General features: G+C 45.4%; 1 protein-coding gene across 8 annotated transcripts in view; it reads left to right on the top strand.

Moving 5' to 3' along the window:
- Nucleotides 1-14739, top strand: part of LOC105474699 (kinesin family member 26B) — a 568793-nt gene that overhangs the window by 529009 nt on the left and 25045 nt on the right. The gene's annotated exons all lie outside the window — the stretch shown is intronic.

The following is a 14739-nucleotide window of genomic DNA, read 5'->3' as shown; positions in this document are numbered from 1 at the left end:
ACCCAGAAGGCATCATAATAGAGTTGGCTTCATCATCTTCCTTATCATAGGTTATGCTTGATTTCAAAAGAAATTGATTCCTCGACAATACTCAGAAAATGCACCTAACAATCGCCCCTCAAGTTTTCCCCCCGCAGATGAGTGGTTAGCGTCTAGTAAGGACCATATTGGACAAGTATCTTTAACACAAAACAGCACAGGGAATCCTGGGCCACTCTCATTGTTAGGCTCTCTTCACAGGTAAAGCATATGTTAGAAGGCTTCCGAACCACAGATGCCAAAAAAAAAAATCAGTTAAAATTTAAGACTGATGAAGTATTGCCTACAAATGAAAAGGCACTCTTGTACGTCAAAGGACACTATCAGGAGATTGAGAAACAACCTATAGAATGGGAGAAAATATTTGTAACTCATATGTCTACGATTAATATCCAGAATATATAAAGAACTCCTGTAAGTCAACAACCATCACCACACCCAGTTCACAAATGGGCAGAGGAATTTTATGGACATTTCTCCAATGAAGGTATATGCACAGCCAGGGAGCATGTGAAAAGATATTCAACATCATTAGTTGTTAGAGAAATGCAAAGCAAACCCCAAGAAGGTACCACTTCCTATCCAGTAGGATGTAGCTATTAAAACAACAACAGGAAATCAGTGTTGACAAGGGTGTGGAGGAACTGCAGTCCTTGTGTGTTGCCGGTGGGAATGTAAAATGGCATAGTCATTGTGGAAAGGAGTTTGGCAGTTCCTCGAAAAGTTACATATAGAATTGTCACATGGTCCAGCAATTCCATTCCTAGGTATGTACCCAAAAGAACTGGAAGCAGTGGAGCTGCAGGCCATTATGCTAAGTGAAGTAATTCAGGAATGGAAAGCCAAATTCCGTATGTTCTCAGGTGTGAGTGGGAGCTAAGCTGAGAGTCCACAGGGGTAGACAGAGTAGAGGAATGGATATTGGAGACTCAGGAGGGGAAAAGGAATGAAGGATTAAAACGCTACCTTCTGGGTACAATATATACTACTTGGGTGACAGGTGCACTGCAGTCTCAGACCTCACCACTATACAGTTCATCCACGTAACCAAAAACCACTTGGACCCCTAAAGCTATTAAATAAAATAAATAAACACAAAAATTCAGTAACTATTTCTAGAAGAATACTTTTTAATAAACTTGGGCATGAAGAAAAAAAGGCTGAATAATATTCCACCGTATGTGTGTGTATATCCATATATATGTGCACACACACACAATGTATATGTCTAATGTCACCAACTTAGTTTCCTTTCCTTCAATATTAAATGTCTCATATTTCCCCTGGACTTTTTGAGAGCTAGTTGAGAAAGTTGTGTAAGTTTACAGTGTATTATGTGATGATTTGATACATATTGTGAAATGATTAACACGTTAGGTGACACACCTGTTATCTGTCCTAGTTATCCTTTTTTTGTATTGTAGTAAAATAAATGTCTCATTAAAAAAAAAAAGAATTGAAAGCAGGAAGTGAAACAGATACTTGTATACCAGTGCTCCTAGTAGCATTAATCATAATAGCCAAGAGGTAGGAACAGCCTAATTGTTCATCCACAGATGAGTACATAATTTGTGGTATGTACATACAGTGGAATATATATTTCATTGAAAAGAATGTATCTTTTTATCTTTAACTTTTGTGGGTACATAATAGGTGAATATATGTATGGGGTCCATGAGATGTTTGGATGCAGGCATGCAATGTGAAATAAGCACACCAGGGAGAATGGAGTTTCCTTCCCCTCAAGCACTTATCCTTTGAGTTACAAACAATTCAGTTACACTCTTTTAGTTACTTAAAAATGTACAATTAAGTTATTATAGTCACTCTGTTGTACTTTCAAATACGAGATCTCATTCTTTCAAAAACTGGTTGAACCTATTAACCATCCCCACATCCCCCATACTCTTCCACTACCTTTCCCAGCCTCTGGTAACCATCCTTCTACTCTCCAGACCCATGAGTTCCATTGCTTCGATTTTCAGGTCTCACAAACAAGTGAGAACATGTGGTGTTTGTCTTTCTGTGCCTGGCTTATTTCACGAAATGATCTCCATTTCCATCCATGATGTTGCAAACAATAGGCTCTCATTCTTTTTCATGGCTGAATAGTATTCCATTGTGTATATGTACCACATTTTCTTCATCCATTCACCTGTTGATGGACATTTAGGTTGCTTCCAAATCCAACGGAATATATTATTCACTCATAAAAAGTGTGAACTTCTGACACATGCTGTTAATATAACGTGGATGTACCTTGCAAGCATGTTGAGTAACATAAGCCAGACCCCAAAGGACAAATATTATATGATTCCACTTACACAAGGTACCTGGCACAGGCAAATTCATAGAGACACAAAGTAGAATGGCGGTTACCAGGGGCCAGGGGAGTAGGGAGTGGGGAATTACTGATTAATGGGTGGAGTTTGTTTGGGAAGGTTCTGGGGATAGATGGTGTGATGGTTGCACAGCAATGTGAACGGGCGCAATGCCACTGAACTGTGCACTTAAAAACAGTTAAAATAGGAAATTTTGTGTCTATTTCACCACAATAAAAATAGGAAAAGGCAGCTGATTTTTAAGGACACAAGTCCCTTGGAGTTGCTAGTTCTGTCAGACTTTTCCCCTTGTTTTCCTGAATGACAAAGATTATTAGTGGATAATAATCAGTGGATCCATGGATTTGAGCAGGACATGAAAGAATTTCCATAGATAGAGATGAAAGGGCCTTTTTGACTTGAAACCTGGGATAAGCACTGATGCAGGAAAGGCACGAAAGCTCACAGCGTGTTCAGGGCGTGGTGAATAGAGGGGTGTGTGCCCCGAGCCTGCAGAGCAGGGAGGGATGTGTAGGAAGGCACCTTCATCCTCCTCACTCAGCCGCCCAGCTCCAGGTCCAAAGTCACCAAATCATCTTTCTTGTCACCATCACCTGATAAGGGGGAGTCCTTCCAGACTGCCAGTCAATGAAGTAACACATGAAACCACGATCATGCCGGTCTGAGCCCATCAGGCAAGCTCCAGGGGGCCCCATCTCAGGGAATAACAGCCTTGGTGGCATCGGCGCTGCGCCAGGCCTCCTGGAACCATATTCAGGATACCCAGCTGAGTGCTGGAAGGACCACGGGTCCGGAGCAGGGAGCAGGGGCGGAAGGAGCGCCCTGACCTCGACAATCAGAATCCTGTTTTAAGCCTCACGCTGCTGACTAAACAGAAAGGCTACGGCACAGGGAAAGACGGGCTTGTGAAATCACAGGAAGAAAGACATTTCACCAACACATCCATCCTCCCAAACCAGTGTGAATCCTTCCTGACAAGGTGATGTTACCATGCAGCTGGCCTGGCCTAATGAGCTGGTTTCTGTCATCTCTCCTGGAAGGTTACCCTGTAACCCAAGGCCTGCCCACTGACATGCAGCCTGATTGAGCAGAGCAAGATTACACCTCTCTGCCTTTTGTGTGCACAAGCTCAGAACACAGTGAATACAAATGCAACGGCTGCTTGGGGCTCAAACTTGCCCAGTCTGTTTATTTTATTTGGATAGAGAGCGTACAATTGGCCCTACCAAACTCTGGAGGCTGGAAGTAGTCATAATTGTAATCTAGTATAATTACCAAGCCTAGACCTTTTGTCTAATCCTATTTAACCTCCTTTTCGCCTTTCCGAGGAACGTGGAGGGATAAGAGAGTCACTGAATAAGTTGGTTGGTAATACCGTACTGTATCTCTCAACTCCATTTTTTTTTAAAAAAAGAGAGATCAATACATATAAATAGAAATTCCAATATTTTCTTCCCCGAAGCATCATCTTGTACCGCCTGGAGAACACTAGAGGGACTGAGCTGGAAAACAAAAGCCCCGCAATGTCCCCAGTCCCCGCTGTGCTCTGTCATCTTAGGGTTTTGCTTAGGGAGGAGGCAAAAAAGAGTAAATGAAACCCTTCCAGGTGTTTCCTGGCCTTATATAGTAAACACGTCTTTTTGAAAGAACGCTGAACACACTTGCAGATTTTCAAAGGCCAGATTCTACACACTTCTAATGTCAACCCTGAAGGGAGGTCGTAGATTGGATTATAGAAAGGGGTGCTGTCAAAGTGCCACATCAAATATAAACCTCATGTATGTTTCTTAGCTGAAACAAACACTCACACTCATGGAAAAGCACAGGAATGTTCTACAAATGCAAGTTTATCACGAAGGCAACACAGGAGGTTCCGAGATGATGCAGCAGCGAGCCAGGAGGAGAGATCTGAGAGACGCCGCCAGGCTAGGGCAAGATTTCATTATACCAAGAATTCCACTTGGCTCTGCAGTTTGTTTCTTCCTGAGAATTATTGAAAAGTCCCCGGGGAAGGACAAGAGTAAGAAAAAATCAAGGGAGAGTCTCTGGGTTACTATGACAACGTGACTCTTGACTCCATCTTTCTCACCCAGCGGTGCCTAAGTCCCTTTTGCGTTGCTGCAGAGATCTCTGGCATTGGGATTAACACATGCTCCTAAACCTGAGGATGATTTAAAGCCGAAGGAGATCAAAGTTTCTAAATAGTACAATGAGCTCATCTTGACTCAACAGATGTGTAATGGTTATAATGCAACATAACTGAGATGTTTCCATATCCCTCCCCAAGTAAAGCTCGTCACATACCATTGCAAAGGCTCTGTAAAAAATGACAGGTCTATGGAAATGTCTACTGCAAAGCACTGATAACTCAGGATAATGGTTTGGGCCAAATGCAATTTAAAAGGAAGTGAAACTTCAGACAGTGTGAAACATGTCAGAGTCGTATTTGCATTCTAAATTGCAGTAATGATATAAACATCATTATTCCTAATCTGATCCTGCAGGTGGATCAAATAAGCACGCATCTATTAAAGAACAGTCTGCATGCTAGTAAGTGCACAGGGTCTTGTTACCGAACCTTTCGGTACATCTTCGTTTCATCTTTAACTTCATTAGAATATGTACGTTTTGGCAGTCTATTGATTCAGGGAAAATCTATGGATCTATTGTTTTCTATTTGTCTATAAGGTCCACTAATTTACTTTCTAAGTTGTTGTTTTGGGTTTTCATCAAAGTGATGACATTCCTAGCTCCTGATTATGCTAAATTGAATAAAAATAAGTATAGGATTTTCTCCTTTCTGACCTAGAGCTCATCAGTCGCACATATTGGCTGAGTTACTACAAAGAAAAGTCAAAATGAAAACACAGCTCTTTCAGTCAAGGTCCTTAGGCTCTTATTGAGAAGAGCTCCTCAGAATCAGCCAAACTTCAAACTTTGAGAGCACGGCCCCCAGTCGGCCAAGTCTGCCCAAGACTACTGACACCAACTGCAAGCAATTAGGGTCCACCTACCAAGTTAGCAGAAAGAGGCCGCCCACGACCACTGTCACTTCCCACAACTGCATGTTTGGCCTTGGGCTCGTAACTCACTAGAGGGACTCACAGAATTCACAGAAAATACTCATGGCTACAATTTATTACGTTGGAAAGGATACAGATTAAAATCAGCCAAAGGAAGAGACACATGGGTCAGAATCTAGGAAGGTTCCAAAAGGGACGCTTCCACTGTCTTCAGGACACATTACATTACCTTGCCTGCATCCGTGTGTACGCGTGGAGCACTGCCCACCTAGGAGGCTCACCTGAGCCCTGTATCCAGAGTTGTTATTGTGGTTCCATTACACTGGCATGATTGATGGATTGATTTCCCATGTGGTCTAACTCAGTCTTCAGGTTGACTGGTACTGCGTGACCCCAGAGCCCCTGCCCTAAATCACATGGTTGATCTTTCTCTTGAAACCAGCTTGGACCATAAGACTATCAGGTATGGCCCATCCCACCCTGAGATCTTATGTGGCCAACCCTCACCTTCAGCAAAGGCACTCCCAATGAGTGTGATGTAGTTTACCTCCCAGAAGCTCATGGAAAAGGCCAGATCTATCTTTAGGCAAGGTCAAATTTTTTACTACCCAAGCCTGACCTGAGAAGTGCTAAATTGTGAGGGTGGAAAGGGGCTAGTGTGAGCTTGGATGGTGAACTAAGTATCTGAAGAGCAATGGAAGGAACATGGAATGTTCTTAAGCAACAGAACATTTGTAGGACCATAGAGTTTAGAGTTGAAAGAATTTGGGAGATTACTGCATTTCTTAATAAGCGCACGGCCAAGCAGAAGTGGCCTTGTCTCGGTAACATGATAGAAGCACATGATAACCGTCTTGTCAAGCGTGAGGAGCCTGTGTGAGCAACAGGGATGATTTTTACCCCATACAATCCTAGAGAACAAAGCTAGTGCCCATGGGTTAGAAGTTATTAAAAAGAAGATTTAAGTTTAATAGAAGGAAGAGCTTTCTAATAATAAAGACTATTCAGAATATTACACAGCCCGTCCTGGGAGACGGTGCGTTCTCCCAAGTTAAAACTATTCAAGCAGAAAGCAGAGCACCTGTTACCATGGCAGTGCGTTTTATTAGGAAATACAATAATCTCCCACATTCTTTCAACTCTAATACTCTGTGGCCCTAAACAGAGTTTTCAATCTTGACAGAATTGTATTCTGGAATTAGTGGACTATTTCTTTCATAAGTCATTATGTGAGTTACCTTGAAAATTTCTGATATCATACCTGAGTGCCATGGCCTTGACATGAATATGCATTTCCTGAGCAGAACTTAAGAATTAGAATATCCAGAGTAATTCAGATTCTACTAGTTCTGCATGGTTATCACAGAGATGATATTCATTGTTCTAGATAAGAAGGGATGATAAATGAGTAATAAAAGTTCTCATGGGACACATATAAGTGAACTCGTGTTTTATATTCACTTCAGTCATTGCAGGCGAGTCTTGTTCAGTGAGATCAAAGCAGATTGGTTAGGATTTTAACTTGAAACCTTCTGTTATTTATAAATTTGAGTTACATCATATATTTCTCCTAAAAGGTTCTATTGAGACTGTTTGCTGTCTACAGCTGGTCTTCCTCAAGAAGTAGGTTGAATTGCCATGAATTTTATCTTATTCAGATAAGTAGAATGCTGGTATCTAGGATCCAGTGGATTCATGCGGCCCGAATTTCATCCAGACTTCATCCTCCTCTGCGTACAGTGGTAACTATTAAAGTCATAACTGAGACTTGTTGGCTCCAGCCCATACTTGCAACATAAAACCTCCACTTGGTGCAAACTCTTTCTATCCAGTATTTTCCGATGTCCCTGAGGGCTCCCATGAATGCTCATCACACGTGTCCCTCCTGGAAACAACTGCTGCTTCACCAAGAATAGCAGCGCCATGGGGAACCACCACTTCTTTCCTGCCTGTCAACTGGGCACAGCCACCAACGTTCCAGAGCCATCGTGGTGCCAGCTCCAAATGACCAGGATGATGTGGGGAAGAACATGTCCATCCCACGCATTATCCTGCCTCAGAGTTCTATAGTTTCTCTCATAACAGAGATCTATGAGCAAATAATTAGATTAACCTCATGTACTCTTAATGGTTCAAGACCTCTGCCAACCAGCAGTCTTAGGATAAGCAAGACATGACCTCATAATAGGAGGCGTGCTGGTGGGATCACAAAGGCTGGTCCCTCAGCCAGAATGGTGGTTCTCTGCAGGGTCCTCTTCTAAGCTCTCCTCGATGAGCTAACTGGTCGTCTGGCACACTGCCAAATGACAGTGTGTGCAGAACCTCTAGCATGCATGCTGCACTCGGCTATTTTTGCCAATACTTTATTATACAAACCAGAGTTGCCTTCATCAGAAGACTTGAGAATTTGGCTTCTCTATCCCACAAATGTTAATGCAGTCATCTTCCCAGCATCCTGCAGGACAGACCTGCTTATGTCATTTGCAGTACAAACAGCGTACTATCTACCTGAAATTGAGCAGGAAGTACTTGAACTTCACGTACCTTTCCTTTTGAAAATGCCATCAGGATAGCTCAGCCCATACCAAGCTTCTGGTACTTCTCTAGTACCCCAAAGCAAGGAATTCATGCCCTAAGGCATTAGCATCCTTGAAGAGAATGTTGCCAAGACAAGGGCACTTCTGCAGAGCAGATGGCTTCCCCAGAGGGGAGGTGTGTAAAGTCTTGCCTCAAACGTAGGAATGTTCAGGAAGCAGGCATGGACAGCCAGATCATCAAGTCCCTTAGAAATAAGTAAACTCAAGTAAAATAAAAATAAAGTGACTTTCCCCCTTGGAGGTATTGTTTCAGTCTGGCGCAACTCAGCACCGTCAGAGATAATGAAGATGCTTGCTTGAGACCTAGGAGACCCATCAGGGCAGAACTGCCCTCAGCAGAGCTGGTGATGGTTTCCCTTGAGAACAGCCTTTCCCATGAGGGATAAGGAACTGCAGAGATGCTGCCTACCTTGGCCAGGAGCACTGGGCCAGGGATGGTGGCATCTTGGGACCCTGGTCCCTGGCATCTCAGGCTGGTCTCCAAGGGTCACTGGTGACCTTTCAGGGGACAAAAGAAAAGGATCTTCACAGATAGTTGGCTGTACATAGGAAGGAGGCAGGGTCAGTGGCGAGGAGGAGATTTGAATAACCAGCATGTATTTCAAAGCCGTGGTTCTATCCCCCATCTGGTCTTGCTTCCTTCTCCTCTTCACTCTGCAGCGCCTCCTGGTGGTGAGAGGGTGAATGCAGGGCTCAGGGTTTGGGGCCCAGGGCTGGGAGCTCAGAACTCTTGGGGCTGGCTTGATACCTGGCGACCCTCATCCAGCATCTCCATCGCTCTCTGATGCATTCTGGCACATTGCAGGTGAAGTGGATAGAGCGTGGGATGCTTACTGGAATCGATGTAGTTCAGTGTGCTGGCCTTAAGAGTGTGAGTGGCACCAGTCAGTGTTCTCTTGGCATTTAAATATTAGTTGTAATCTTGGCTGTCTCATGCATGTAAGAATTCTGTGTGTGTGTGTAGTTTCCATCCTTAAATTCAACCAAGGTATTGTAAAAAAAAAAAAAAAAAAAAAAAAAAAAAAAAAAAAAAAAAGCAAGGCAGGGCTGGTGCGGTGGCTCACGCCTATAATCCTAGCACTTCGGGAGGCCAAGGCAGGGCAGATCAAGAGGTCAGAGATTGAGACCATCCTGGCCAACAGGGCAAAATATCATCTCTACTAAAAAATGCCAAAAATTGTTGGGCGTGGTGGCGCATGCCTGTAGTCGCAGCTACTCGGGAGGCTGAGGCAGGGGAATCGCTTGAACCCAGGAGGTGGAGGTTGCAGTGAGCTGGCACCACTGCACTCCAGCCTGGGCGACAGAGCAAGACTCCGTCTCAAAAAAGAAAAAAAGAAAAAAAAAAGCAAGACAAAACTCTCTCCCTTTTCTAGAAAAGAGCATGCCTGTGTGTGTGGCTGGCTGCGTGCCTACAGTTCATGTGCCTATTTCCGTTTTTGCTGCCCAAAGCAATGGACTGTTGTGTCAATCAGGAAGTCAAGAGACACCTGCATTCTCTGCTTGGTGGTTCAGTGTCTGGGACGATACTGTTTCATCGTTACTCTAGAGCAGGGGTCAACAAACTGCTTATGCAAAGAACCAAGCAGCAAACATTTTTGGCTTTGTGGGCTACATAGGCTCTGTTAACAACCAGTCAACTCTTACTGTAGCACAAAAGTAGCCACAGACACTATGTGAACAAATAGATGTGGATGTGTTTGAATAAAACTTTATTTACAAAAGCAGGCAGTGTGCTGGCTTGGGCCTGAAGGGCCCTGGTTGGTCAGCCCCTGTGCCACATGCTCTTTCATGCCTTTCAAAATGATTATTTATTAAAATGTGTTCATTATCCTATTCTTGTCCTTTTTCTTGTTTAATAAAAGTGTTAACTGATTTTAAAAAGACATTTTTCTAAAAGTCTGTTGTTTTTTGTTTTCAACACAAGGTCTTACTCTGTCACCCAGGCTGGAGTGCCGTGGTGCAATCTCGGCTCACTCCAACCTCTGCCTCCCGGGTTCAGGTGATTCTCCTGCCTCAGCCTCCTGAGTAACTGGGATTACAGGCGCTCGCCACCATACTCATTTTTGGTAGAGATGGGGTTTTTCACCATGTTGGCCAGGCTGGTCTCAAACTCCCAATCTCAGGTGATCTGCCGGCCTTAGCCTCCCAAAGTGTGCGGATTACAGGCGTGAGCCACGGTGCCCAGCATAAATGTTATTTTCAAAGGCAAGTGTGGTCAGTGTAGGCGGGAAGTGAAACATGTATGCATAAACACAGCTACTTCAAAGAGCAGCGCGGTCCTTCCTCAGGCCCCTGTCAGCTCCACTGCGTCCCCAGTCCCTTCCTGTGCCTGCCCAACCTGTCCTCCATAGCCAGGGCCTCCCCACCCGGCCCCCTCCAGGCACCACCTTCCTCCATCCCTCCCACCTGGCTCTGGGGTGCGAGTGGCCAGCGGCCCTGAACTCTTCTCCCTCTTCTCTTTTCAGACTTGATGCAAAGAGTGGGCTAAGTCTGTGCTGACCGTTGCCCTGGAAACTCTTTTGAACCTGTCTCTTTCCATCCAAAGATTCCGAGTTCCTCCTACAGTTTGCAGCCTTTAGTACCCTGTCCCTCCCTCCCCTGCCCTCCCTTACTTGGTTGTCTTTGTTCCACATTAAATGATCGTCGTGGGTTTGGAAAGCTGCGGCTTTCTGTACACCATGTTTTACTCCCCAAAGGATGTCTTTTAGAGTCCGCAGAGGCCCGCGTGAAGGGCCCACCAGCAGCTCCACCGCTTCGCCTTCCACAAGGAGAGCTAAAATGCCGGTTGCTAAGCAACATACACGCGCTGCTGCTTTCCACAGTGTAGGCTTAAAAAAAATCGCCGTAAACATTTTGCCATATGATCGAGTCACGCGTGGGGAGTCGCAGAAATACACAGGACAGGCAGTTTGCTATCACCGTGTTTTCTCTCAGTTCTGTCTTTGGTCTGTCGTCCTGGGGAATGTCACACGGAGACCCAGGGGATGTGCCTTCAGCTGCCTGCAGTGGGTTAACAAGACCACGGGGAACTTCAGAGTGCAGGCAGTCCTCATCATTTGCAGATTCTGTATTTGCACATTCACCTACTCACTGAAATGTACTTGTAACCCCAAAGTCAAGACAGTGGTTTCACAGCCATTCTCGGACAGAGGCAGAGCGGTGAAGACACTGAGTCACCAGATGCATGCGTTCCCCGCCGAGATGGAGCGCGCGAAGGTCTGCCCTCACGTTCGGCTCTCATACCGTGCACACATGTCCTTTTTGCAGTCTCCTTAGTGCTGGTTTTCATATTTTTGTGCTCTCTGGTGGTGATTTTGCTGTAAACAGCCCCCAAGAATGGTGCTGATGTCCTATTTAGGGTCCCTAAGCACAAGAAGGCTGTGATGTGCCTTATGGAGAAAATCTATGTGTTAGATATGCTTCTTTCAGGCAGGAGCTACAGTGCTCATGGGGGGTCTCGTGTTAACGAATCAAAAATATGCACACCCAGAAAAAGGAAGAAGAAGTGCACAGGGCAGCCAGCTTGATGTCACTACATTACATCCTTTTATCCGGTCTTTGGTATGTTTTCTTCCTTTCCTTCCTTCCTTCCCTTCCTTCCTTCCCTTCCTTCCTCCTTTCCTTCCTTCCTTCCTTCCTTTCCTTTCCTTTCCTTCCTTCCTTTCCTTCCTTCCTTCCTTTACTTTCCCTCCCTCCCTCCCTCCCTCCCTCCCTTCCTTCCTTCCTTCCTTTCCTTCCTTCCTTCCTTTACTTTCCCTCCCTCCCTCCCTCCCTCCCTTCCTTCCTTCCTTCCTTCCTTTCTTTTTTTTTGAGATGGAGTCTTGCTCTGTCACCCAGGCTGGAGTGCAGTGACACAATCTTGACTCACTGCAAGCTCCACTTCACAGGTTCAGTCCATTCTCCTGCCTCAGCCTCCCAAGTAGCTGGAACTGTAGGCGCCCGCCAGCACGCCCGGCTAATTTTTTTGTATTTTTAGTAGAGATGGGGTTTCATTATGTTAGCCAGGATGGTCTCGATCTCCTGACCTCATGATCCACCCACCTTGGCCTCCCAAAGTGCTGAGATTACAGGCGTGAGCCACCGCGCCCGGCCAGTCTTTGGTATGTTTTCTTGGGGACTTACACAGGGTCACGTGGAGATAGGGGCATGTGCCTTTGGCCCATCTGTATGTGGGACCACTCTGGAAAGTGCTAAGGTAACACCTATAGTACATGAGGAAGCGATGGAAGAGATAAAAAGTGATTGAATGTGTGGATTTATCAGATGTTGAGAAAGTGTAATGCAATAGATAGCATTGGTGTGAGGCTAGACTCCAAAGAAATTTAATCATGTTACCAAAGGGCAGGAAAGTATTAAACCCTTCTTGGCTAGTGTTTTATTTTAGAGAAATACTGAATATAATTCATTATTTTGAAGAAACATATTAAACAAAGCATCTTATTAACAAGGTTATGTATTGACCCATTGAAGAAACTTTTATCATCAGAGGTTCACAGAAACCTAAACCATATATTAGGTTGGTGCAAAAGTAATTGAAATGGGCCGGACGCAGTGGCTCATACCTGTAATCCCAGCACTTTGGGAGGCCAAGGCGGGCAGATCACCTGTGGTCAGGAGTTTGACACCAGCCTGGCCAACATGGGTGAAACTCCATCTCTGCTAAAAATACAAAAAATTAGCTGGGCATGGTGGCACACACCTGTAGTCCCAGCTACTCCAGAGGCTGAGGCAGGAGAATCACCTGAACGTGGGAGGCGGAGGTTGCAGTGAGCCGAGATCGTGCCGTTGCACTCCAGCCTGGGTGACAGAGCAAGAATCTGTCTTAGGAAAAAAAAGAAAAAAAAAAGTAATTGAAATGACAAAAACCATAATTACTTTTACACCAAACTATATTTCCCCTAAGAACAATGGCCCAGTATTTACAAATTCAGTGTTCACAAATATTTTATAGAACACCGCTACCATGAATAACAAGACATGACTCTGTATGACCACAACCCAACCGAGCAGAACTCACCCTCCACTACTCATGTAAGACCTGACTGTATGACCACAACCCAACCGAGCAAAACTCACCCTCCACTACTCATGTAAGACCTGACTGTACGAACACAACCCAACCGAGCAGAACTCGCCCTCCACTACTCATGTAAGACCTGACTGTACGATCACAACCTAACCGAGCAGAACTCGCCCTCCACTACTCATGTAAGACCTGACTGTACGACCACAACCCAACCGAGCAGAACTCGCCCTCCACTACTCATGTAAGACCTGACTGTACGACCACAACCCAACCGAGCAGAACTCGCCCTCCACTACTCATGTAAGACCTGACTGTATGAACACAACCCAACCGAGCAGAACTCGCCCTCCACTACTCATGTAAGACCTGACTGTACGATCACAACCCAACCGAGCAGAACTCGCCCTCCACTACTCATGTAAGACCTGACTGTACGATCACAACCCAACCGAGCAGAACTCGCCCTCCACTACTCATGTAAGACCTGACTGTACGATCACAACCCAACCGAGCAGAACTCGCCCTCCACTACTCATGTAAGACCTGACTGTACGACCACAACCCAACCGAGCAGAACTCGCCCTCCACTACTCATGTAAGACCTGACTGTACGATCACAACCCAACCGAGCAGAACTCGCCCTCCACTACTCATGTAAGACCTGACTGTGTATGATCACAACCCAACCGAGCAGAACTCACCCTCCACTGCCCATATGGAAGACAGAGCCCAAGATGCATCCAGGTGCAGTGTCTCTGCAAAAAATGTATTCCAGGAATGGGGTCTGGCTTCCTCGTTGAGTGTGCTGTCCATGAATTTCTGCTAGATAGACAACATTTTGAAGGGATTTAAACGTTCACAGCTCTTGCTCCTCCTCTATACCCCGTACCTCACCACTTTCATCACTGGTCATTTTGCTGGAAGGGAAGCCCTGGTATATTCTTACATTGCTCTGGAACTGAGCCTTAGTGAGCCCAGCGTCTCCAAACTCACACCTTAATTGGTCCCCGATGGGAAGGAAAAGCTATTGCTCTTACCCCACAGTCTTCCCTCCCTGAGGCCAGAAGCAGGTCACGTAAGATGGTCTGCTCTCTGCTGACAGTGGCCTGAGTCTCCCTCAGTGTCTGCTGAGCTGGATCGTCCCTCTCCAGGGAGCTTTGCAGGGGCTGGATGATGAGACATGGACGTGGGACAAATTCCTCTCATCTGGCATCGCAGACACAGCATAGATATATGAGCACGCGGCATGGGAAATAGGCTTCCTCATCCTTCAGGATCAGGGAACGTGCCAGAGATGCAATGACATTTGGCAGCAGTTGAGAGAACGAGTGCTGATGATGAAATAAGCAGAGGCCTTTAAAGGCAAGGCAGGAAAAATGTTGGGACGAGTATAGGAATAGAAAAACCACCATTTTTCCAGGTCAGTTCAAAGATTTAGCAACGTTCCCTGCAAACCCCAGGGCCTCATTATCACCACTCAGGGCAGTGGCCCCACACAGCACCTGCAGAGTCCCCAGAGGAAGCCTTTCCATAGGAAGTGCTGCTTTCTGTTGTGGATTGAGTGACTGGCTGGGCCTCTCTCTCTGTTTCTCCCCTGGTCTTCAGGAATAGGAATGCCTTTTCTTTCACTGCTCCTAGGTGCAAATATGCGAGTTAAGGGACAATGCCAATAAAGTGGCTGCAGCTTCCTGGCTAAAGGAACTGTGCAGGTG

This window comes from Macaca nemestrina, chromosome 1 (genome assembly GCF_043159975.1).
Source record: "Macaca nemestrina isolate mMacNem1 chromosome 1, mMacNem.hap1, whole genome shotgun sequence".
Classification (NCBI taxonomy): Eukaryota; Metazoa; Chordata; class Mammalia; order Primates; family Cercopithecidae; genus Macaca; species Macaca nemestrina.
The sequence above is the reverse complement of the archived record's forward strand: the minus strand, read 5'-3'. Positions and strand labels throughout refer to the sequence as shown.